The 4,330-nt window shown below is 45.2% G+C and overlaps 1 pseudogene; it reads left to right on the top strand.

The window, feature by feature from the left end:
• Window positions 1-1,794: 1,794 nt before the first annotated feature.
• On the top strand, window positions 1,795-1,912 carry LOC126095906 (5S ribosomal RNA; annotated as a pseudogene).
• The last annotated feature ends 2,418 nt before the right edge of the window (window positions 1,913-4,330 follow it).

Genomic DNA, 4,330 nt, shown 5'->3' with positions numbered 1-4,330 from the left:
GACGCTTGAGTACCACTCCTCCGCTGTTGGATCGTGTGTATCGGAGAGCACCGAATTACGTAGGGATCCAAAGAGAACGGTGATGGACCTTAGGTACAGAAGAGACTGGAACAGCACATTACGTCCACATGCTAACACCTTTTTATTGGTCTTTTTCACTGACGCACATGTACATTACCATGAGGGGTGAGGTACACGTACACACGTGGTTTCCGTTTTCAATTACGGAGTGGAATAGAGTGTGTCCCGACATGTCAGGCCAATAGATGTTCGATGTGGTGGCCATCATTTGCTGCACACAATTGCAATCTCTGGCGTAATGAATGTCGTACACGCCGCAGTACATCTGGTGTAATGTCGCCGCAGGCTGCCACAATACGTTGTTTCATATCCTCTGGGGTTGTAGGCACATCACGGTACGCATTCTCCTTTAACGTACCCCACAGAAAGAAGTCCAGAGGTGTAAGATCAGGAGAACAGGCTGGCCAATTTATGCGTCCTCCACGTCCTATGAAACGCCCGTCGAACATCCTGTCAACGGTCAGCCTAGTGTTAATTGCGGAATGTGCAGGTGCACCATCATGCTGATACCACATACGTCGACGCGTTTCCAGTGGGACATCTTCGAGCAACGTTGGCAGATCATTCTGTAGAAACGCGATGTATGTTGCAGCTGTTTGGGCCCCTGAAATGAAGTGAGGACCAATGAGGTGGTCGCCAATGACTCCGCACCATTCATTTACAGTCCACGGTCGCTGTCGCTCTACCTGTCTGAGCCAGCGAGGATTGTCCACGGACCAGTGATGCATGTTCCGTAGATTCACTGCCCCGTGGTTTGTGAAACCCGCTTCATCGGTAAACAGGTAGAATTGCAATGCATTCTCTAATGCCCATTGACAGAATTGCACTCGATGATTAAAGTCATCACCATGTAATTGCTGATGTAGCGACACATGAAACGGGTGAAAGCGGTGACGATGCAGTATGCGCATGACACTACTTTGACTCAGTCCACCGGCTCTCGCAATGTCCCGTGTACTCATGTGTGGGTTCATGGCAACAGCAGCTGACACACCCACTGCAACCGCTTCTCCTGTGACGGGCCTGTTACGGACCCGTCTGCGTGCTACGACCATACCTGTTGCATACAGTTGGCGGTAGATGTTGCATACAGTTGGCGGTAGATGTTTTGCAATGCGCGGTACGTTGGATGCTCTCTGTCCGGGTACCGTTCTGCATACACCCTGCAGGCTTCAGCTGCATTTCGTCGACACTCGCCATAGATGAGTATCATCTCCGCCTTTTTAGAGTTAGAATACACCATGGTCACAGTTCCTACAACACTACACTATCACAGACGTCTGGTAACACGGTGTACTACAGTTGGTCTGCGTGAGGGGACGAATGCAGAATAACAATAGCAGCAAGCGCTAGTTCGTGTGTCTACAACTCGATTTTGTAAACGTCTCTGAGGCAACGCTTGTTCGTAGCTCTATAGACGGCTATCGTTTTCGCTCACACCCCTTTGCTCTTCGCAGTTGAAAGCTGTCAGGGGTTCTCTTAAGCTGGCTCGACTGTAGAAGTATCTTATTAGTAAAGAATACATGTATTATGCGGTATGTTTTCACGTATCTTAGTTTATGACATCGTCTCTCTTCAACTAGGTATCGGACAACGATATATTTGTGTTGGGATATTCAGCCGCATACCGGTATGTGGGTACTGGCTGTAAAATGTATTGCGAATAGAGTTTGTACCAAAGAAAGAATAAGTTATACGTCATGCATTGTGCATGCCAACGGCCTTGCCGCAGGGGTAACACCGGTTCCCGTCAGATTACCGAAGTTAAGTACTGTCGGGCTGGGCTAGCACTTGGATGGGTGACCATCCGGTCTGCCGAGCGCTGTTGGCAAGTGGGGTGCACTCAGCCCTTGTGAGGCAAACTGAGGAGCTGCTTGATTGGAAGTAGCGGCTCCGGTCTCGGAAACTGACATACGGCCGGGAGAGCGATGTGCTGACCACATGCCCCTCCATACCGCATCCAGTGACGCCTATAGGCTGACGGTGACACGGCGGCCTGTCGGTACCGTTGGGCTTTCATGGCCTGTTCGGGAGGAGGAGATGGATTGTGCGGTAGCTTTTTCACGCGTGAATGTTTATGACGTCAGATCTACCGACGTATGTCATACAATGATATAATGTTGATTCATTCAGCAACATATGTGAATAGTGTCTCCAAAACGTCATGCGAATAGAGTTAGTAGCAAAGAAGTTGTTGTTTGTTGTGGTCTTCAGTCCTGAGACTGATTTGATGCAGCTCTTCATGCTACTCTATCCTTTGCAAGCTTCTTCATCTCCCAGTACCTACTGCAACCTACATCCTTCTGAATCTGCTTAATGTATTCATCTCTTGGTCTCCCCCTACGATTTTTACCCTCCACGCTGCCCTCCAATACTAAATTGGTGATCCCTTGATGCCTCAGAACATGTCCTACCAACCGATCCCTTCTTCTGGTCAAGGTGTGCCACAAACTTCTCTTCACCCCAATCCTATTCAATACTTCCTCATTAGTTATGTGATCTACCCATCTAATCTTCAGCATTCTTCTGTAGCACCACATTTCGAAAGCTTCTATTCTCTTCTTGTCTAAACTATTTACCGTCCATGTTTCACTTCCATACATGGCTACACTCCATACAAATACTTTCAGAAATGACTTTCTGACACTTAAATCTATACTCAAGGTTAACAAATTTCTCTTCTTCAGAAACGCTTTCCTTGCCATTGCCAGTCTACATTTTATATCCTCTCTACTTCGAACATCATCAGTTATTTTGCTCCCCAAATAGCAAATCTCCTTTACTACTTTAAGTATCTCATTTCCTAATCTAATACCCTGAACATCACCTGACTTCATTCGACTACATTCCATTATCCTCGTTTTGCTTTTGTTGATGTTCATCTTATATCCTCCCTTCAAGACACCATACATTCCGTTCAACTGCTCTTCCAAGTCCTTTGGTGTCTCTGACAGAATTACAATGTCATCGGCGAACCTCAAAGTTTTTATTTCTTCTCCATGGATTTTAATACCTACTCCGAATTTTTCTTTTGTTTCCTTTACTGCTTGCTCAATATACAGATTGAATAACATCGGGGAGAGGCTACAACCCTGTCTTACTCCCTTCTTAACCACTGCTTCCCTTTCATGTCCCTCGACTCTTATAACTGCCATCTGGTTTCTGTACAAATTGTAAATAGCCCTTCGCTCCCTGTATTTTACCCCTGCCACCTTTAGAATTTGAAAGAGAGTATTCCAGTCAACATTGTCAAAAGCTTTCTCTAAGTCTACAAATGCTAGAAACGTAGGTTTGCCTTTCCTTAATCTTTCTTCTAAGATAAGTCGTAAGGTCAGTATTGCCTCACGTGTTCCAGTATTTCTACGGAACCCAAACTGATCTTCCCCGAGGTCGGCTTCTGCTAGTTTTTCCATTCGTCTGTAAAGAATTCGTGTTAGTATTTTGCAGCTGTGGCTTATTAAACTGATTGTTCGGTAATTTTCACATCTGTCAACACCTGCTTTCTTTGGGATTGGAATTATTATATTCTTCTTGAAGTCTGAGGGTATTTCGCCTTTTTCATACATCTTGCTCACCAGATGGTAGAGTTTTGTCAGGACTGGCTCTCCCAAGGCCGTCAGTAGTTCCAATGGAATATTGTCTACTCCGGGGGCCTTGTTTCGACTCAGGTCTTACAGTGCTCTGTCAAACTCTTCACGCAGTATCGTATCTCCCATTTCATCTTCATCTACATCCTCTTCCATTTCCATAATATTGTCCTCAAGTGCATCGCCCTTGTATAGACCCTCTATATACTCCTTCCACCTTTCTGCTTTCCCTTCTTTGCTTAGAACTGGCTTTCCATCTGAGCTCTTGATGTTCATACAAGTGGTTCTCTTATCTCCAAAGGTCTCTTTAATTTTCCTGTAGGCAGTATCTGTCTTACCCCTCGTGAGATAAGCCTCTACATCCTTACATTTGTCCTCTAGCCATCCCTGCTTAGCCATTTTGCACTTCCTGTCGATCTCATTTTTGAGAAAAGAAGTAGTAAATTTAAACGTCGTCTACAATGCGGCAGTTTTTTACCCATCTCAGTGTTTATGACGTCATATCTCCTGAACTAAGTGTAGTACCATTATATAATTTTGTAGGTGCATTTAGCGGCAAATTTGGATACTGTCTTCGAAATTTATGGGAAATAGAGATAGTAGTACAGAAGAAATAAATTTAAACAACATGCATGATGCTGCAGTTTTTCACGCATCTCGTT

The sequence above is a fragment of the Schistocerca cancellata genome, chromosome 8 (genome assembly GCF_023864275.1).
Source record: "Schistocerca cancellata isolate TAMUIC-IGC-003103 chromosome 8, iqSchCanc2.1, whole genome shotgun sequence".
Lineage (NCBI taxonomy): Eukaryota > Metazoa > Arthropoda > Insecta > Orthoptera > Acrididae > Schistocerca > Schistocerca cancellata.
The sequence above is the reverse complement of the archived record's forward strand: the minus strand, read 5'-3'. Positions and strand labels throughout refer to the sequence as shown.